Source organism: Rhinolophus sinicus, linkage group LG09, assembly GCF_036562045.2.
Source record: "Rhinolophus sinicus isolate RSC01 linkage group LG09, ASM3656204v1, whole genome shotgun sequence".
NCBI classification, from domain to species: Eukaryota; Metazoa; Chordata; class Mammalia; order Chiroptera; family Rhinolophidae; genus Rhinolophus; species Rhinolophus sinicus.
In genome coordinates this window covers 68561519-68583727 of record NC_133758.1, presented here as the reverse complement: position 1 = coordinate 68583727, position 22209 = coordinate 68561519, and the positions used below count along the sequence as shown (strand labels likewise).

The following is a 22209-nucleotide window of genomic DNA, read 5'->3' as shown; positions in this document are numbered from 1 at the left end:
GTAGCCACCAGCACATTCACAGGTTTGACAAACTGACTCAGACCATCTGGCCCAATGCTGCTTTTCACCAGGGATCCACCCAATCTCCGGGTTCTGCCTGGATACCTTGGTCCTCCCTCAGGTTCCCAGATGCTGCTGGACCCTGGGCTTCCCACTCAGTGTGGGGCAGGTCGATCCACTCCCCTGGGGGCCAGGAGAGAGAGGGACCCACAAATGCTCACTGCTGCTAAGGGGCCCAGACAGATCGTAACAGTTATCAGTCCAACAACAGATATACAACAGGTGCCAAAAAAAAGTACACACATTTTAAGAAAGGAAAAAAAAATATATTAAAATTATGTTGATGGTAACCACTTAGAGAACCTCTTGTAATTTCAGAAGTCATATGTGACTTGTATTCATCTTTTGTTATTGGTATATACTGAGTATTACAATTTTAATAGTTTTTTCCTTTCTTAATGTGTATACATTTTTTTGGCACCCTCTGTACCGTTGAGCTCTCTTCTGCTGGAGGGGGTGGTGGCGTTGGGAGTCTGAGGTAGGGAAATCAAAGCAAGGAAGGAGGGTATTTGAAAGTATTGTCAGGCTGACGAGAGGAGGGGCTGGGAGGGGCAGAACTGACAAGCTGGCAAAAGATAGAGCCTTCACTTTCCCAAGGATAGCAGGGTGGGCGGGCTTGGCCAATTCAAATGCAAAAGCCTAAGGGCAGGAGGGATGAGAAAACTTTCTGTATTTACCGCCATTCCAATCCAACAGAAAGGCCTGGAAGGTCCCTTCACATCTCTTCATTCCCTCTGGCCATGAGGTTATTTACACAGTGGGGTGAGAGCCCCCATAATCACTGCTAGCTGAGAGGCACAAAAACCAACAGACAACTCAAATCTGAGGCCTTCAAAAGGATAGAATAGGCCTCCAATCCTATCCCAAACTGATCCATGAGAGGAGAAAAGGGGAAGTGTAATGGCCCCATCCACGGGGCAGATCTGAATCATTAGACCAGTTTCCAACATCTGCCTTCAGCCACTTTGCCCAGTTTGGAAGGGCAAGGAGGAGGCCACGGTCTGATGAACAGAGTCCAGCCTGAGGTCAACTTCCCCATCTCCACTGAGGAAGCCAAGCCCCATCTCCAGCCTTTTCTAGTGGGACCCAAGGGCTAGACTTATCCTTCACCAGCTCAGTGGGGCTAGCATGAGAAAGCTCAGGGCCTGCTCTGGAAGGCAAGGCAGCCCCATTACTATTCTCTGCAAGCAAGGTTAGAGGAGACCAGAAAAACAAACTCCCCCCTCCCCACCCCCCAGCCACCCCTAACTTCATATAGATGAGAGAAACATGGAGGAGAAAAAGAAATCTGCTCTTGGCAGCACTCAGCAGTTTTAAACTACGCCAAGCCGCGGCCTAATGGCCACATTTACTACCTTGGAAATTTCCGTTTCAACTCTCCATTTTCATTTGTGTGTGAGTCGTGATGCTGGGGGTGAGGGGAGGTTTGGACCAGTCTGTGCGGGACCTAAGGACCAGGATCAGGACAGACTCCCTACTTAGAAGGTCTTTCACACGGCGCAAAGGAGGTTTACCGTTTTCACCCTCCTTTTTGATTTGTTTGGTTTAAAATATTTAGCCAGAGGCACAATGAAGTGTCTCATTTATGACGTTCTCCTGGACCATTAGTCTGGGACTCCACGCTCGTTACGCTGGGGAACGTGCTACTTACCCATGCAAATTCCCGGAGCTGCAGACAGAGATGGGAGGTGCGCAAGGTAAGCTGTCAAGGGCTGATTTAATTACACAGCCATTCAGTGGGCAAAGCAGAGCAATTTTTAGCCAACTGTTCTAGTAAATATTATGGGAAACCCTTTCATAGAGTGCTAATTCTGGCTTAGTGATTTCAAACGTGCCCAGCTTTAGTTCTCATTCAAACACGCACTGGGCCCCCAAAGATGCTACCGCCAGGCCAGAAAATCAAACAGAAAATGCATTAACGTGATGCCACCTTGCAGTTGATTATCATGTTTTAGTGTTATAAACACCTGAGTATTACTATCATATAGGTGAGGACAAACTTGAAAACCCACTTACTTTCCTGCCGCCATCCTTCCTCTGCCCCTCCCCCCAGGCTCTCAGAGTCCTGCCAACCGGCTTCTGGGCAGCCTGGGGATGGCCAGCTAACACTGCTCCCGCGGGTTGGACAAAACAACCACAGCAAACCTACTTTGGACATTTGAAACAATACCCAATCACTGCATCCACCCTCCCAGAGCGCCTCAGAGGAAATGGCATCGTTACTTTCATTTTATTCCGTTTGTGACCGACCAAAGGAAAAACAACACGTTCTAAGACAACTATCAGGATATCTGATATCAGCGGCCGGAGAGTGTGTTCTGGAATGTTATCAAATGACCTCGCAGAGAAATTAATTTTCAGGAGCTAAAATAGCCCTGTGCTGCACACGCATTGCCATTTCTCTAACTGCAGAAACGATTTCACTTTCCACAGTTAGAACAGAAAACACTCACGCATCCCCGTTTCTTCAAGAAAGTCTATAAATAACCCAGGATCAGCAAAATTATGCAAAACATCCTGCTAGAAGAAGAAATGTAAACTAAAACCACTTACAGAGACTCAGGCTGCCAACTTAATCTGATTCTACGACGACTGTAAACATGCTGTACTTTTGGAACCTGAAGCAATCCACATTAGCACGGATGCCGTCACAAAAAAAGAAAAAAGAAAAAAAGAAAAGCAAGAAAGAAAAACCCCAACAACTAAACAACAAAAGCCCGTCCCGATGCGGAGCACCGAGATTCCGTATGCTGCATGGTCCAGGACCGACGGCTGACCAGCTGCAGTCAGTACCAGCTATCCTAGCTTGCACACGCCAACTGTTTTGACTACAGGCACTTGTTAAACACAGAGTTTCAGGTCCTACCAGTTGGACACCAGAAGTTCATAGAACTGACCCAGTGCCAAGAACAACAAGCACAGAAAGCGAAACGGCTGCCTCGTGCGCCGTGTTTTTGTTAACTGTTTATGCAAGTCCCAAAGCAATTGGGTAACAATCAAGAATAAAACAGAACTTAAATAACAAAAGCAAAAGATTACCACCTTGAAGGAAATGTAGACGTTGGCAGATAAAGGACAGACGTCAACCTAGTTTATTGGTGGGGTGGGTGGGGGGTTTTCAGAGATAATCAGTTGGGGGAGGGGCAGCGATCACATGACAAACTGCGGTTATTAGCAAAAGGAACTGGGTGCTTCCTTGAAGCATCTTTTACTTAGAGATTGACTCAAGAGATTTTGCAAATGAAGAGGCCTTGGTACACATCTGGGGTGACTGCAGCAGCATTGGAATTTGGAAGTTGGTAAATCCCACAGGAGAAAAAAGGGGCGTGCTGAATGAAGTTTTCAAGACACAGGAAAGTTCCCTGCTGGGCGCAGTGAGGCCATGAGCCACGCAGGAAGCAAACGGAGGGAGGGGACAATGTCCCTGGGCTGTTTTTGAGCTGGTCCTGAGGAAGGTTTCCCTTGCCCCTTTGAGTTTAGGGTTGCTGGGGGTCAACCTTTCTCCCTTAGCAGGACTGGATCTGTGCTGTCTTGAGGTGACAGTGACCAAAGTATTTTCATCTGGCAGATTCACGTTTACTGTCGTTCCCCTGGTTCCGGGGGCTGCCAGTGCAATGGTGGTGGGTATGAACCCATACAATGGCTGCCACTTGGCTCCCAAGGGAACCCACATTTTATTACAAACTATATATAGAAATGGTTTCACTGGGATCCGAAATGGAGCCCCATCAAATAAGATGCAGCAGCTGCCTGACAGATTCTGAGAGAAGAGCAAAGACAACTCAGAGCATCCAAGACACAGGACAGAGCAGGGGAGGAGGAAGGCTAGGCTTGGGTGAGAAGAAGGGGGAAGGGACGCCCTAGAGAGAAGGTTCAGGACAGACAAAGCAGTCTTACACCAGCCCTGGCCTCGGGGCGGCAACTGACTACTTAACATGGCCCCAGAACTGTTGTGACCCTGCCGCCCACTTGGAACTCCATGCTTTCCTGGTCTCCTTCACACATGTTCTATTAGGTTAGTGCACAAGTAACTGCGGTTTTTACAATTATTTTTAACCTTTTAAACTGCAATCACGTGTGCAGCAACCTAATAGTATTTGATCTCAGAAGCATTCTGCAGGATGAGGGGGTCAGGTATTATCCCCATTTCACAAAGGAAGAACACTGAAGCTCAGAGAAGCCTTGGTCTCAGCCCTGCGAATGATGACTTGTGCTGGGTGGTGCTTTGTTAATATTATTCGCAGAGCTCTTGAAAGTGGTGGGCTTTGTGAGTCCCACCTTCACAGACAGGTGAATTGAGATTTTGGAGAGCCCACAAATCACATCCAAGGCCACACTGCAAATCGTGAACAGCACTAGGGCTCCCAACTCCTAACGCAGTCCTTGCTTGCTTCTACTGCTTTACAGAAGACACGAAGACAGAATGAAAGAAGCCAGTAAAGTTGTTTTATTATAAAAGCACATCATCTCCATTGATTTCCTCAAAACTCCCTGTCTTCAGGTTTTTCTGTACCATTTCACAGATCGCAATTTCCTCACGCCGAAGGGTTGGTTCCTCTCCACACTGAGGCCAAGCTTTGGACGTCTGTACTCCAGAGCTACGATTTCGAGGGAAAGCAACCATCTCCACCCAGTCTGCAGCCTGTCCTTCTGTGATTTGATTAGTTCACCCACGTGCTGACCCTGGCTCCTCACCTAATCCTAGTCTAAGAAGCCAGAGCGGAATATCCTCACAGGACTGTCAAGCTGTCCATCACATAGCCTGCACCTCCCAGCTGTGCTGTCTCGCATGTGGACGGGGTCTGGCTCAGCACACAGCTTGGCGGATCTCTTCTTCAATGTGGTGTTTAAGTTAGGCTTTTGCTGAATTGTTTTGCAAGAGGCCCCCGAAAGTAATGGGCCATGTGAAGGGTCCCACTGCCATGTGCCTTGTCTGTGCCGAGTGGGCACACTCAGCTTGACAGGGTGTGCTGTTAACATTATGTGACACATGTGAGCAGGTGCATTGCAGGTTTGGGGCATTTCCTTTGAGGGAACACGGCAGTGAGTTACTACAGATGCCAAGGGGTTTTGTAGTATTGAATAGGGACATCTTGTCAGGAGCCCAAGTACTCTGGACCATGCCCAGGGATGCCGAATATGGAATGCAAGAGGGGAGACGGTCAGGAGGTGATGATTAGAAAGTTCTACCACAACCTCGTGAATCTGCTTCTCCTCCTACTTGCTCCCTGAAAACACAACACAACAAAACATAGGAGCAAAGGCCAGACAAGTTGGGTGTCAAGCTGGCCTTTATGTGGAATGTCACTAAAGCAGCCTAGGTCTTAAAGACTAATCAAATCCCCTGCTAAGTGAAGCAGCTCTGTGCTTAGATGAGATGCACAGGTGGTGCCTCTCACTGGTTTATGTGAGGTTGTTTTGGTAACCACATGACATTTGCATCCACGCTGCCTGAAAAGAATATGGGGACTGGGTGCATCAGAACAGTCTTGGCAGGAAAACTCGTTTGCTCACAGGATACAAAGTGAGTAGAATACAGTATTTCCACATACCTTGTGGCTCCTCTGAGCACAGAGACTTTTTTTTTAACTTAAAAAGTAGGACACACGGTTTGACAAGCACTGGCATATTTAGGGAAGACAGGTGGGCAATTTAAAATCAGAACGTCTGAAAAATCTGTGAGGCATGGTCACCAAACTTGTAATATCAAATTAGTAAAAGTGGGCTGATAGGGGATATGGGACATTAGCAGAAATTTGTTGTAGTTAGTACTGGCGTGCTTAACAAAGGTAGTTCTACAACAGACCAGACAAATCCTGCTTTGCTGATGGATAAGGTGGGTTTGCGAAGGCTGGTGAGTACACTACATCCAGCCCTTGAGGACAACAGCATCGATGGAGACAAAGCTGGGGCTCTACGCCCACACTCTGGGCATTTAGACACCCCCTCCCCCCAGGGAAGGGAGCTTCATCAGAGTACATATACAGAGGAGGAAGCGGATGAGAGACCAGTGAGGTCTTTAAAACATGGCCTGGATATGTGCAAAGCTGATTAAAAAAAAAGATGGAGCCAGGAAAGGATGGAGGCCTGAGCTGTCAGTAGACTGAAAGGCAGGGTAAGCATGTCAGCGGCTGTGGCAGCCACTGGCTGCAGAGTTGGCTTTACCCTGATGTTGCCCTGAACGCTTCCAGGTCAGAACCTAGGGCTCAGCTCCGTGCTCACCATTTTTGCCGTTACCTGGGTTCACAGGGGCTGAGCCGGCCTGCCTGACCTTACCTGGGCCTGGCTTAGGCTTAATCCTCTGTGACGTGGGCTAATGACCAAAGCCACGAGGCCAGTTTTGTATGTATGGGGTCCACATACCCTAGATTTTTCAGGAGAGTGCCACTTTTAATCAGCCTCAGCCAGTACTGCACCACTAGTTGCATAACGACTTTATAGTGAAGGTCAATAAATGCGGTTGACTGAAATCTGGATCACTGGACTGTAAGTTCCTTGAGGGCCAGTTCTGAGTCTCTTATCTTTGTAGGCCAATACCTAGCCAGAGCACAGAACCTTGCTGTGCATTTTGAATACCTGTTTTGAATGACTGAGTTCCTGTTAATGTGCAGCACAAAGATATATGCATACCTTAGCAGGTATACCTGGGATACATATCTTTATGTTAGATATGTATCAAATTTGGTGATTTAATTAATTACAAATTTATTTAAAAATTTTTATTTTATATTTTTCAGGTTCTACCCCCAATGTCAAATTTGATGTTTGTGATTCAAGTTAGGCAGAAGGTAGAAAGGCTTTCCACTTACAATTTAAAATACTAAATCTTCAAAAAAATTGTCAGTACTTTGTAACAGGAATCTTTCCAAAAGATCTTCATCCCACTGTACTCTGTCCTCTTAAATGTTATACTTTGAACATTATTTGATCCTCGTTTTTTGATAACTCAAGGTCACTGTTAAGGGCATTCATTTCTGTACTTTGCTATAATGGTGATGACTTCAGGGCCTACAAGTGTAGCTTTCACGCTTCAAAGTCTTCAATGAACTGCACACTGCAACTTAGTGTGCACGTGTGGGTGTGACAAATTCCAAAGGATACTATTTACCTTTAATTAAGTAGAAAAGCACTGATATTTTCTCTTCTCTTCTAGTCCACTGTTTAAAATGTTGGTCAGAACTCACTAAACTGATTGCCCCACCATCACGGGTGGTGCCGGCCGTGTGCAAACACTGCGAAAGGAGGCAGAGCTATAATATTTGCCTTTGCACAAAGGGGCCTCAGTGCCCCCACTTTCTGCCTTTTACTTTCATTTTCTGCAGCCTGGTGTCACTTCTTTTTACTCTCAGGGCTGCCTCCACGGACCTGCTCAGAGCGCTAATGTGCCGAACTTGGAAATCAGACTGTCAAGCTTGCTAGCATGATGTATAAACTGGGCAAGCTTTTCTCAGTGGAAGCCTGAAGGGTGGTGCCCCCATTGGTGCCGAGTGGGGCTTGGTGCCCTTCAAGTGCTCAGAGCTGCTGGCTGGCTTCCCCGGGAGCATTACTCAGTGGCAGAGCTCAGGATACTGAGGTGTTATTGAACGCGCCATGTGTAAACACCCGCACGTGTGCAGGAGTTTTTCTTTTTTGAAAGGAGGTTCTGACGATTGGGCTTCAGGCTGGAAGAGCTATTAAATGACAGAGGCTCCTGGCAGCAATGTTGCTTCGTGAATGACCAGCATTCACGAAGCATGAGGAAGCTGTTCCTACAGTAACTGACCCCACTGCAGGCAGTTTGCACAACGCAGTGTCTGGGCTCTCTACCCTGAGCTGCCCTATGTGGGTCCCTTACAGCAACTTCTAGTCCACACGTCAACTGTCAGGAGTCCTTCAGCCTAAGTGCAAAGAAGACAGACTAAGAGATATTTGAAACTTCTTCTGGGGGATTATGGCAAATGTGTTAAGTTTGTGTGTGTGTTGGGGGATAGATATCTTATATTGATTTAAAAATACATCAAAAGGGGTAGATGGTACACCCCTAAACAAATCTAAATACCAGGCAATCTCCTGGGGAAGTAAACTACTGGCACATCTATTCAGTGGAATGCTGGGGAGCTATAAAAATGATGATGCAGGACTATATTTACTGAAATGTGTCCACAATTTTAGATGGAAAAAAAAAAAGCAGATTTCAAAGCAATGTCTATAATAGGATTCTACTTTTATGTTTTAAAAATATATGCATATAGGTACATATGTATAACACAGAAATAAACACATACACAGAAAAGATTGGAAAGTTTTACACCGACGCTGAAATATTTACTTTCTTACATTTCCTGAAATGTTGGCAGTTTTTATAATGCATTACTTTTGTAATAAAAAAACAAGTAATTTTCACTTTGAAAAAAGTAAAATTCTATATTATTATGCAAAACAGTACTTCTGTTTGAGGCACCCCACCCCATCCTCACCTCATTTGTGACTGTTCCCATGGGAATGTATGCCTCATCTATGCATCAACAAGGAATACACTCACGCTGAACTTTCACACTCGCCTCTCACTAGTTATGATGTCTTCTCATCATATGATGTCTCTTTAAGAGTTCTACTCATATAAAGAAGGGTAAGTTGAATCTTTATTGGGAAATTTTTACATTAATGCATCTTAAGGCAAAGGAAGGGCTTCTGGTTTTACTTTTAAGGGTTATGGTCTCTTCTCTGATGGAGTTAAGAGGAAATGTAAATTCCCAGGCAAAGGGCTCTGCTCATTACTTATCTGGCAGAACAGGCTACGGTCTCTCGATTCTCCAAGGAGACAAGTGAAAGAGCTACCGTGATCTATATGCTGAGGCTGGTTTTTGCCCGAGTCAGAGCACAAACCAAGGCTGAGTTTAAGAACAGGAATAATGCCTAACTCGTCAGCGCTGATCTCTCTACACAGTTTATTCACATCCATGGCATAACTGGTATCTCCCAAAAAAATGATGAGGGAGTGAGGGAGGGCAAGTGTATATTATTCTCAGTTTACACATGAGGAAAATCAGATTTATCAAGGAGAGACGATTTCCCCAAGGCCACCCTAATGGGAACTGGTTGAGACAGAATTCAAACCCAGTTCTGGCTTTGTTGTCTTTGTTCTTTCTATGAATAGAGTAAGTTTATCATCCTAACTGGACACCTCTGAAAGTGAAAGGGGGTGCTACGTGGACGGGCCCCAGGACAACAGGTGGAAGCTGTGACTGTCCTGAGCAATCCAGGATGTACGGTCACTTTAGATATAATCCAGTCCTCACCCCTCCCCTCCCACACATACAAGGAATCGTACCTCTTGCATAGGAGAGAGAAGTGAAGCATGGTTACAGTGCCTGTAATTTACTGTAAAATACTTGTATATATAAATAAATAAGAGAGAAAGAGAAAGCACTTGAATATAACGGGTGTTTTACGGTGTCTGAGCCAGTCTGGGCTTTACCTCTAGGGGTGATCAGCTACCAAGAATACAAAGACTGCACTGGGCAACTGGCATTAACCCAAGAGGGTCACACTTTAAGTCCTTTTGCCATCTGTATAGTTTGATCAACCTTCTGAATATAAAAAAATGGGATTTTGTTGGTAAAACGTGTGACTTAGTATAATGAATGCTAGAAGTGGGTGCTTATCGGTGCAATTAAAGGATTTCAAGACAGGTAGCCTGGCCCCAAACCTTTAGAGACATCCTTATTCTTGTATAAAGAGGGTACTGGAACCCAGCGAGGCCTTTCTCTTTACCCTTCCCCTTCGAGGCTGCTCTGTGTGCAGCCATTGCATCAGAAGCGCTGATGACAGCATGCTGCTGATTCGGGGACATAGAGTCCTGTCTCTGGAATATTCTTGCAGCTGCCTCGAGTGAACGTTTCATACAAGGTTTGATAGAACACGTCAAAGCAGAGAGGGCTGGGACTTCAAGTTTACCAAATAGGTTGAGGGCACGGCTTTCTCCCTACTTGTTGATAAACATTTATTTGTTTGATAAATGCCTATATCCATGAGTGAGTTCAGTCTGACATCCATGAGTGAGTTCAGTCTGACACTCGCATTCATTATAACAAGTGAGGTATGGAAGAGAAGCTAATCCTCCCCACCTCAGCTTTCTGCAACCTTCGACAGTGGCAACTGTTTTCTACTAAAACTATGAGTTCTGCACGGCCAAGTCTGCTTAGGGTCAGTCCACAAAGAATGTGCCTTTGGCTGAGTCTGAGATGAGTAGATTTCAGGAAGTGAGTCCGTTTTCCTCTTCACTAGATTAAGAGTGTGTGACAGATATGTGTCCAACGAATAAAATTAGGAATTCTGTTATTTCTATAATCTATTTTATTAACTGTAACCTGTGATTGTTCTTTATTTCACTAACGATAACTGATCCTCATATACCACAATCTATTTCTTGCCCTGGATTGAGTTAGTACTTTAAAAAGCAAGGAATAAGCTGGTAAATGAAAACCACTGGGATTGTATGGTTTAATCCTCAGAATAATGTGGTGAGATTGGTATTATCACCTACATGTTTATTTTTTTATTTTTATTAAAATTTATTAGGGTGACAATGGTTAGTAAAATTACATAGGTTTCAAGTGTACAATTCTGTAATACATCATCTATGTATCACATTGTGTGCTCACCAGTCACCTGCCATGTTTAGATGAGCAAGTCCAGAGAGGTTCAAAGTTAAATTAGTGAAGCCAGAATTTGAACTTAGGTCTGTCTCACTCCAAGTCCAAGTACGCACTGCTACCCAGAATTAGCAATCACTCAGTTTTGCAGGGATTTTTTTTTTTTTTTTTTTAACCACACTCTACTCACTTTATGTCATGCGATTGAACACACACATCTCTTTGGCACTTCATCTTATTTTATCAAAAGCTTTTTTTTGGGGGGGAAGCTAGATGGATGTTAGAATATATGAACCAGCTTTCCGGTTCTTTTGCTTTTAATTATTTTGATTGACATGTGGCATTGAGGGATGTCTAATGGCCTCTCGTGTCTTTGAGCTGCAGAAGAATCAGCCCCTAGGAATCTGTCACAGCTCTCCTTGTCTCTAGGGCACCAGGCGCGACGGCTCATTCTGATGCCCTCCCCCCAGGCATTCCGCCCTCCTGCCACCCTGGACTACTGAGAGCCTTTTGTTTCAAGCCTCTGTGATTTGGTGCACAGTGTTCTTTCCCTGGAATGCTCGGCCACCCTTTCATTCTTCACCTCGGTTAGCGCTTTGTTTTCTTCTTTCAAGACCCGGTTCGAACATTCCTACATCTGGGATACCTGGGAGACCCCGTCACCCTGCACCTCTTGCAGGTCCCCTTCTCAGTGCACACAGGACACACTGGACACACCTCCCCCTCAGCACGTGGCACAGGACTTTGTAACCATGGCCGCCTGGCCTCCCTCTTCCACTACGCCATAAAGAGCCAAAGTCAGGGAGCTTGTCTTAGTACTGGCACACAGCAGGCACGCAAAGTACGTTAGATAATGAATGGACAAATCAGGAAATAATTAGCCAATCCACAGTAAAGAAAGAGAAACGCAGGGATCAGTGGTTTGAGGGCTAGCTAACCTTAATTACTTGTCTTAGCCAGCACACTCAAAAATGATTTTTCAAGCCTAAGAGCATGATAGTGGGTTTTTATGAGAGGCAATAGACTATTTAATTCTGAGTGCTCTGCTCCTTTGCCTGTTATAGAAAAAAAACCTCTGGAGAGATTTTTTCCCAGTGCAGTCAGTTCCCACTCATGGATGCTGTGCCAGCCACCGGCAATCCCTTGGGAGCTCGGGGTGATCCGACAGCACTCACGTGACAGGCTGTACTGGCAGCTCCAGGGTGCCCATTTAAGCTGAGAAGTTAGCAGATTCCAGATGCAGGCCAACACCTGACCTGAGTAAGCCACAGCTTCATTCGTCTGTGGGACTCTGGCCTAATGAAATAAACAATTCCCAGCATAGCCTGACCCTTCCAAATGTAATTCTTTCTAACCACACCGTGTAGATAAAAGTAATTTAGTGATTTTGTCCACTAAACTCTTGGGCACAGACCAAGAAATCTGCAGTGTGGCTATTCTGATGCTACTGTACAACTGTAAATATTTCGGCTTTTCTGAGTTCTCATCAGCCTGTATCAGCAGAGATGCACCTGGTGTTTTGGTGGGATAGTTCTTCCTGGGATGGTTCCATCCCATGCATCGGACAGAGCTTAGCACCTCTAATTCAATCAATGCCAGTTACTATGACAGCCTCAAAATGCACCTTTGCAAACATGTCTAGGAGTGAGAGTTGTCGTGAATGCTCGATTCCCGGTCAATTAGCTTTGATTCATTTTGCAGCAAGAGAATCTGGGAAGGGACTGAAGAGGCCACCCAAAACAATGGTGGGTTGGGACAAGGCCCAAGGAGACAGAGCACACCTGAGGCAAGGGGGTCAGAGCAAGGCCCTTCTGTGGGAGGAAGCAGAGATCCTGAGAGCAGGGAGGACACACAGAGTCCTCAAACAAAGACATAAAGACAGCGAGGGAGCTGGCCTCACAGAACCAAGACCCTGGAGCTCGAGCAGAGGTCAAAATGGGACTAAAAAAAAAGATAAAGACGGAGCAGGGGGAGGGGGAAAGCCTAGGCAACAGCTCTGAACCCGGGCTACACTCAGCCTTCTCCTCCCACCTGCAAGGGAATCACAAAGGGGCCCAGAAGGTCACTGACTCCGGGCAGCTCAAAGGTTCCACATGTTAACTAGCTCTCCCCTCTTGTCTGGCCTTAACAGGGCAGTGAAAACACAACAACCCTCTCGCTGCCACCATCACCACTGTGGCCACACCAGAGAGGACTTCCAAGTCCTTCAAAATGACCTTTGAGGGCATTTCAATCGCCAAGTGCGAGAGGCTCTAAAACCCACCGCGTTAAGTGGAGGCGCTGCGAGCTTGGACTCATCGCTGACCACTGACTTAACGGCTGGACGCTCCCCGGCCCCAGCAGGATGGCAATGGGCAAAGTTGCTGTGAAGCCACTTACTCTTGTGTCTCATCTTTCTCACTTATTTTAAATTTATTTTATCTTGCTCTGTTGTTTGCTGCTTTATAAGCGGCTTTAAATCCTTTTGCAATAAAGCTGAGTATAAATAAATAAAACAAAGAAATAAAATACATGGCTGCATTGTCAGCACTGCTAGACTGGGTATGAAGTGTTTCAGCTCCAATTTAAGAGGAAGGAGGTGCTCTGTCCAAATGGGAAGGGAGGAGGGGGAGGAGGAGAAAATGGAGAAGGCTGGCCCCGGGCCCTCAGAGCCTGCCTGCGTCCTGCCCCGGCTCTGCGTTAAGGAGCCACAGGGCCTCATGCAAGTTACTAATATCTCAGGGCCCAGTCTCCTTATCTGTAAAATGGGAGATTGGACTGGATGATTTCAAAGGTGTCTTTTTGTCCAAGCACTGAGAGTCCTACGCAGTACCCACACTTGGCCTTGTTTCTGTCTCCTATTTTTTCTCGATATACTGCCTCTTTTCCAAGTGGAGTGGATCAATCAGGGCTCCTTCTAGAAGAGTTTCTGTGTGTGATGACAAGTGTAAGTTGTACTCATCACCAAAGAGATAACTGGCCACTCCAAAGAGATTAATGTCCCATTAAAAGAAATTGAAGCACTACTCATTTGGGAGTACAGGAAACCAGGGTTTTATTGGATAATTATTGACCAATTTTCCCATTGTAAAATGGGATAAAAATATTGGCTTTTATCTCCATTCACTGATCAGGTGGTAAGCTCCCTCCTTTTAAATAAGTTCTGTTATTGAAAGTAATACCACATTGTTTGCACAGGATCTGTGACTACTGTATCAATCATTATTAACAAAAGAATATTATTATAAGCATATGCCCAGGAAATGGAAGGCATTGCAAATGTTCTGGAACATTCTTTTCTTAGCTGTCCATTTACGATTTCAGCCTGGTTGTGGTGTCCTTCGTTTCACAAACCCATAACACTGGCCCTGTTTGTACACAGAATGGCTCAGGACATCTGTTGCTTTTAGCAGACCCAATTTACAATGTCAGAGAACAGTACCCTAGAGACGTGCTTCTCAAACTTGAGCATGCTCATTAATTACCTGGGGATCTTGTCAAAACGCAGATTCAGTGCATTAATCATGCCTTATTTTTCTTATTTCTGATGCTTTGACATCTTAGGGCTTTGCTGACCCTGCGCTAGCCAATTCCTAGAGATAATGAAGGACTCACCTGCAAGTGCACCTTTCATATGCAAATGACCAATCTAAAGCCCAGACCCCCAGCCACCCCCTCTATCCAGCTCTTACATTCCAGGCCACTATTCCTCCAGCTCCAGTCAGCCCAGGGGCAGGTACCAGACAACTAGAGACATCCTTATACCCCAAATTGGCCAATCTTAAGCCTGCTAACTCTGCCTCGCAGGTCCTTCCACGGAAACCACTATCAAGGCTCTTGCCCATGGTTTCCCTCTCCCTCTGCCTCCTGACTGACCTGGTGGCTCTGTGTGACATGGCACATGCCCTTCTCTTGGAAACTGAGTACCAAACTATCTTTTCAATGGCCATCATCTCCTGATCTGTTGGCCTCACCAGATCTGGGTAATAATAAGACCCACATCTTCAAATAGCCAGGGCATGGGGCTGCCGATGCAGCTGATCTGAGAGCCCCACTTGGTGCAGTAAGCTCTAAATCACTATGCTCCTGTCACAGGACAGGGAGCTACAGCTGAGCTCTAAGGGGAACAACTGCACTGTGTACCTGTGTGACCTGCCCTGGAGCCCAGCGTGCTCCTATAGGAATAAACGGAGAAGTGGCCGAGGCTGCTACAGACACGGCCCTGCGGATAATTGCCAGGGCTTCTGTCTTACTTTCCCTGTGATGTGGATCTGTGGAGCCTTTCCTGGATAAAAATTAAATAAAAAGCTGCCATGGAAAGGAAGCAGGGCCCGTGGCCCGTAAGTTAAAGCAGGCACAGTGGCAATAAGGGTGACCCGAGGCCCGAGGGGGAAAGGTTAGGACTCTGGCAGGTTAGCTGGCACAGGTTACATGCTGTGCTGTGTGCTCGCCACCTGAGCCATATCTAATGTGGGCAATGGATGCCATGCATGCATCCTCAGGAACTCCAGTCAGGAGGCGCCAGAGGACTTCCAGGGTAAGCAAGCAACTTACAGGTCTTCACAGCAAGAAGCTATCCAGGTATCCCCACCAGCCCTCCTGCCTGGAGGTGTATGAGGGCTCTGCAGATCTCCCTCCCAGGGCCTGGATGGGATCTCAAACCTTCTGACTCTAAGGCCAGAGCACTTCCCTCCACGCTAGGACAGCGTGGCTCCATGTGTTACTAGTAAAAGCAAATCCTGATTAAGAACTATCAATGGTAAGTACTTCATGTGGCTTATGTCATCTAATCCTCACAACTCTAAGAAGTAGCTGCAATTTAAATCCTTATTTTCAAGATGAGTAAGCAAGCCCAGAGTGGTTAAGTAGCTTGCCCAAGCCATCCATTAATTGGTAGGGTCACAGTTTAAATCCAAATTCTGCAAAACGGAGCCTTTGCCTTCAGTTGGCTGCCTCCACACGCAGGGCAGTGCTATTCTAGGGCAGGCCTCACATCAGCGGTATCAGCATCAGCACCAACAGCAATGCCCCGCCCACCCAGACCTGCAGAGGTGGAATCTGTGCTCTCCAGGCCTACCTGCTGCACACAGAAGTTTGAGAAGCCCTGTATCAGAAGTCAACGTGATGGAAACTCATTTCCCAGGCCAGACCGAGAGTAATAGCACAAGTGTAACTTCGAGTGTAGATTTCACTGCTTACCCCAATGATCTGGGAGGAGGCTTGGTATACCGGAAAGAACAGGCATGGGTTCAAAACCCAGGTTCGCAGCAGTTACCAGCTCGGAAAGTTTGGGCAAAGAACTTAACTTCTCCGAATCTCCCTTTTCCTCACCTGGAGAATGGGAATGTAGTATCTTCCTCCAAGAGGTCACGTGAGCATGAAGTGAGGTAACTATATAAAGTGCTATGCCCCGTGCCTAGTACCCAGGAAATGATCTGTAAAGGGCAGCCCCAGTAATTCCTCAGAGCTTTCCAAGTTTCTGAAATTCACGTCCCTTTGTAGTATTCTTCACAACAGTATGAATCCTGAATCTCTTTGGTGGCCAAACTAAGAATAGCTTTCAAAAAGAGTAAAGGTATAATTTTGGATAACTGGAGTAGTGAGCTATGTAAATAAAGCCTACAGGCATTACTTTTAACCCCCACCAAAGGCCTCCAATACTGTCAGAGGTTCTAACCCTGAGGGGTGGGAGAAAGTGCTCACAAATGAACGGGGAAATTCACATTTAAGCAACAGCTTTGTTCCCATCTCTGTTATCGGACTATACCTGATACAACTGTTACCAGTGGCATGTCCATTAAAAAAGTACCCAATCCCATACCCCAGAGATGGAGCAGGGATCACGATGGTGAAAAATCAACTGTAAGCAGAGACCAAATACTGCAATGGTGATCGCAGTCCTTTCTGAGCCCAAACAATTCTCCCGTCTCCAGTCCTCTGCACCCCTGGGGCAAGCAGCTCTTCATGCCTATTGCCCCTGAGGCATCTCAGCCAGACACCAGCAGGTATAAGCATAGGCACAGAAAGGAACCCCTTCCCCCCAAAAAGAGGCGGGAGAGAAAAAAGAAAGGATGTGGGAGAGGAGGAAGGGAGCCTCAGTGTCATCCCTGAACTGCCATCAAGTCTGCTGTTCTATCAGGGGAAGGGGGTACAGCAGAATTCAAAGGATTTTTTGAAAGATAAAGAAAAGATGTAATACGAGCTCCATTATATAATTAAAATCCCACTGGGACATGTCAGTAGTTACTCTTCATATCTGTAAGAAAAAATTTCAATGAAAGGGTGTGGGTGGCAAAATGAGAACCCGAGCAGACCTCACCTTATTATGCCCTTCTGGATTTGGAGATCTCCACAAAGATATTAGACTATTTTTTATGGGGCCCCAGTTGTTTTACTGTCCTTTTAGATTCTGGCCCAAGTTAAAAACAAACACACACACACACAAACAAAAATACTCAAACCAAAATGGGTTCTCATGTATAAAAAGTTAACTCTGACCCTGCTGTCAAGTTAGTTGTTCTTTAAAATACAATATTAGCATTTTAAAATCAGAAGTTGAAATTGTTTAAAATTGTTTCTTAATAAGACAACTGTGAAATGGTTCATATTATCAAACATTAAAAAGTTTTTTGTGTGTCGGGGGTGGGAGGAGGACAGGGGGAGTAAAGTTTAAATCAGATAAGAAAAATCTTTGTCAGCAAAACTGACCTTGGAATTCTCCTTTTAAAACTGTTCCCCCTTTAAAGCAACAGCAATAACAACAAAACAGCAGACTACAAACAATGACAAGGGGGCCTCTTGTTGAGTCCGTGCCTATGTTAGGTACCTTCCGGGTCTGTCTGCTGCAGGACATCTGAGGGGGAAAGAGCGTTCCGTAGACACCTACCCACGTGGGTCCAGCCCCAGTGGCCACAGGAAGGGCAGGGCATTTTGCAGAGGTTCTTGTCTGGATTAGTGCCAGCCAGTCAGTGGTCCAAATTCTGAGTTCCTGTGTGCCACCGGAGTGAGCTGAGTGATCAGAAGAACCCATAAAAATGAGATCCAGCTTCACCCTCAGGGTGGACAGGATTCGAGAAGACTAAAGGAATCTACAATACTGTCTGCTCGCCTCAAGGTTCCAAAGAGGCAGGGCCACATCCCTTTTGGTGTGGATGCCTGAGGGCTCCCCCGAGAGGTGGGGCACAGTCAGTTAACTCTGGAATTTCCCAGGCAAGGAAACAGCTCTTCACACACTTGACGCAGGAGGAGAAAATGTGGTCAGCCAGGTTGGGAGGGTGGACGGTGAAGACTGATGAAAGGCGGCAACCACCTTACGCTTGGGGCAAACCCAGGTCACTAATTGCAGGGCAGGTATTCAGGTCGGATGCTTGCCATTCACATGGGATCTGTGTCTGCCAAGGCATGTGTCCAGGCTACAACTGTTCAAAAATAGAACAGGAAGTCCAGAACAAAACAAAAGCTGGAGAGAAGGCTGCAGCACGGGAGTGCAGGTTGGGAGAGAGAATTTCTTTTGGGAGAGCTCTGAGTTGAGCTCTCCCAAAGCTCAACAGAAAGACATCACAAACAGGTGATGGATGGAAGCCGGCTATCAAATTGTCTGCTGCGTTTCCATGTTACATCCACATTCCAAGATGAGCAGGACGGACACAGACCAGTTTACAGTAGTCACCAGGCCCACGCCCAATACCCACTAAAACAAAGATTTTTCTTTCTTTTGTAATCAGTAGTTGAAGGACAGATAAGTGAAAGGAAGCTAAGGAAGGAGAAAAAGGAGTGGGTGGGTAAGGAGAATGTTAGGTATCTGACCTGCTCAGCGTTCATTCCCTCTGCATCTCGTCTTCCAATCACAGACCTTGAGTTTTCTCTGGGAAACCTCCCTATCCCACACTCCATCCATGAGGCTCCCATGGGGTGGACCCTACCCCACTTCTCTGAGGGTTTGGGAGGCCCTCTCTAGGGGCCTTGGGTAGTTGATAAAGTCATTATTCCAGACATTTGTATAAGGCTTTATAGGTTAAAGAGCTTCCATGTATAAAAAGCCTGGGGCTTGGGTCTTTCTGGTTTCCTAAACTCATTCATTACCTGTCTCTTGGTTCACCAGGTTAGGATTCCAAAGACCCTCATGCCCTGGGGCATCCTTTTAAGCCGGAGCAGGAACAAATACAGAAAACATTGGTCATGGATCTAGATCTCAGCATTCATTCCCCCTGAGTCTCATGGATCTAGATCTCTAGATCTCAGAAAGTCTAGGAATGATTAAATTACGTTCTGGGAGAACCTGATACATATTTAAATTGGGGGTGTACCTGGAGCCCATGGTGGAGAGGGGAAGTTAGGATCTGACAACTGCATCACACAGGACATACTAAAACCCACCAATGCAGAAAAAGCAATGGCAGGAGCGGGCGAGCACTGCTTTTGAACCAGACTTCTGCTTTTCGGCAAGCAGTAGACACAGATGGAGCAGCCCTGCAAGGCCTGGCCAAGCATGTATTTGAAAATTACACTGCCAGAGAGCCAAGGAAGGGAACCTCTCTTCAGCCGTGCCCCAAATGTTGGATTCTTCCCAGACCCAGGGTGACTGCATAATCCTTTAAATGTCTTCTGACCCTCTAACTACCAAAGACATACCGAATTATATCTTAAGTCATAAGAAGCTTGGTGGATGGGCTAGAATCTGGAACCTGGAATCTGCCTCTTGCTTCTTTAACTAGTCTGAATACTGCTGAGGAAGCCTGAAATCTTGATCTTGGTACAGTGCTGGGCAGTTATCCTCAGTGCGGGTGGTTGACTCATTAATACCTGCAGAGTGTAGACTTGAGCGGGCAGAGCTAACACCAGCTCTTTGGTGATTTAGTAATCCAGGTACCTTCTCCTTACCTCAAAGGATCTGGTATCTTTTGGCCATCCACTGGACAATCCCGGGGCGCTCTCCACCTGTCTGGAAGAGCCAAGACAAACCTTGGCAAAGCCTTGAAGAGGCGGCCCTTGTTTCACCTCCTTCCTATGGCTTTTTCATTCTCTGCAGACCTCGGGCTATGGAAATTTTTCCTCAGCTCCACACACATGGCTTCTCTGTCCCTGCTCTGACCCCACAGAAATTCTAGCGAGGAGACCCTTCACCACCCAATAGTCCCGGCAGCAATGACCACCGCAACCAAACACCAGACACTGCCACCGGGGTGCTGAGTGGCAGGGCCAGGACGGTGGCTGCAGATGGTAGAGGCCTCCCGCTCTACCTCTCTCCTGCCAGTGGGCAGTCAGCTGGCTTGGGGAGAGAGGACACAAATAGAGAATCACATGGTGAATGTCAGGACGTGGCGTCACCTCACATCTCTGACTATGCTGAGGCCCCCACAGCCTCTAGCCTCCCATGGGGAAGCAAAGGGGAGGGAGTGAGGCCCGACTCAAACAGACGTACGGCAATGGGCAGGGAACAACAAGCTGCCGGACTGAGCTGCTGGCACAGCCAGCCTTGAAGCAGCTCATCACTAATAAATGTGCTCCAAAGCCACCAAACGGGTCTGCTGCAGGCCAGCTGGAGGGCAGCTTCCTTTCTCTTTGCGTCCTGTTCTCTCTTACATAACCCATCTATCACAGTCACTCCTGGAGGCCTTGCCATGTAGGGAAGAGGTCTTGTCCCAGAGCTGGGGGTGGGGGACAACAGGGATAGGACATGTGCTGGCCCTGACTTGGGTGTCATTTCTTGGTGACCTCATTTTGCAAAAACTGAACACCCTAGACTAGAGGAGAGGTCCCTCCCAGAGGGAAACTTGGAAGAGTTCCCAGGGGCTGGTGTGGCGGCCTCAGCCTACCGCTCTGCCACAGGGTTCTGTCTTCCTGTCTGCTGGCTCCTCATATTGGGACAAGATGGCTGGCTGTGGCCTTCCTGGGACTGCCCCTCTTAGATCCAACTCTGACTAGTGCGTTTTTGGGGGGAGAGAAACTCTCAGGTAAAACTCGTTTTGGAGAAACTTTTTACATTAATGAGAACAGGGCAGCTTAACTGATAACACAATGCAGTCTTTCTCCTAAATCCCTACCTCTAAGCTTTTGTTCCTTGGAAGGAACTGGTGTTCCCTCTGTGTAAGAGAAGAGTGTGCGTGTGTGCGCACGCGCCTGCCTGCACATACACTTGTGTTTAAAGTTGGGTCTATATTAAGAAGATACAGTACTGCTTCAGATTTTTAGGCATCATGATTGCAGGTCTTGATATTCTCCTTCTTTGTGTGAAATGGGGCAAATCATTTTATGGTGGGTCTCTGTGGAGAAGTCGGCTCAAGATTCAACAAACCTGGCTTTGAATTCTGATTCTGCCACTTTGGGCAAGATCCTTTTCTCTCTGTGCCTCAGTTGCCTCATCTACACATTGGTAATAATGAATCCCTATTGCAAAGCATTGCTGTGATGACTAAATAAGTTCAGACACACAAGGCACTTAGAAAATTTCCTAACAAATAGTATGTATGCAATAAATATTTGGTATTATTTGTATTATTATTCAACAAACACCAGATGGTATTATTATAAATAAAATGGGGTGGGAAGTTGGACTGAATCATACCTTAGGCCTTTTGCAGTTCTAAACTCCCACAATTTTATGATACTATGGAAGACTCAATGGCTCCTGAATCGATCCTTTGAAGAATCACCACCATCCAAAGGCAGAGAGGCCACAGAGAACCTACGACCGGGCTGCCCGCCCAGCTCCTGGGCCCTGTGTGTGCATTTTTTTGCAAAGCGTGCGTGTTTCAGGTCAGCACAAAGCAGGATAGCCGACACTGGTTAGCCCGGCCACTGAGATCAGAGCTAACAGGCTTCTGGTGTCCATGCGGCAGCTGAGCCTGTTGGCACTTCACTTTGCCACAAAGCTGGGAGGAACAGAAGGGTTGCTCGCTGGAAAGGCTAGAGTTTTGGAACTGAAAGGCATTGCTAGGTGTGGGACTGAATTTTGCTTCAATAGAAACAGGATATTTGGGTTTAAAGCCTCATTTATCAAGAAAACCAAAACACAGGGTGTATTAGTTTCCGAGGACTGCTGTAACAAAGTACCACAAACCAGGTGGCTTAGAACAACAGAAATTTATTCTCTCACAGCTTAGGAGGCCAGAAGTCTGAAATCAAGTGGTTGGCAGGGTTGGTTCCCTTTGCAGGCTCTGAGGGAGTATTTGTTCCAGGGCCCTTTCCCAGCTTCTGGTCACTGGCAATCCTTGCCGTCCCTTGGCTTGTGGTTCTACATCACTCCAATCCCTGCCTCTGTGTTGACATGGCCTTCTTCCCTGGCTGTCTCTGTCCAAACCTTTCTCTCCTTCCTCTTATAAAGACACCAGTCACTGGATTCAGGCCCCACTCCCACCCCACCCAAACCAATACAACCTCGTATTACTTAACTTTACTGTATCTGAGACCTTATTTCCAAATAAGGTCACATTCATGGGGGGGGGGGGTGTAGGTGGATAGTAGGATTTGAACACATTTTTCTTAGGGGGCAGAGTTCAGCCCACTACATAGGACAAAAGGTCCAGAATACAGAGTT

The 22209-nt window shown here is 46.5% G+C and overlaps 1 protein-coding gene across 13 annotated transcripts in view; it reads right to left on the bottom strand.

The window, feature by feature from the left end:
• Positions 1–22209, bottom strand: part of ATXN7L1 (ataxin 7 like 1) — a 216532-nt gene that overhangs the window by 62172 nt on the left and 132151 nt on the right. Inside the window, exon 1 of one of the 13 annotated variants that reach the window (XR_012498855.1) lies at positions 2614–2912. The exons of 9 other annotated variants lie outside the window; for them this stretch is intronic. The gene's annotated coding sequence lies outside the window, so the exon portion shown is untranslated. Of the gene's footprint in view, positions 1–2613; positions 2921–3102; positions 3159–22209 lie in introns of those variants that run through there. 3 more of the 13 variants (XM_074340589.1, XM_019745372.2, XM_074340594.1) reach the window with 3 other exon arrangements.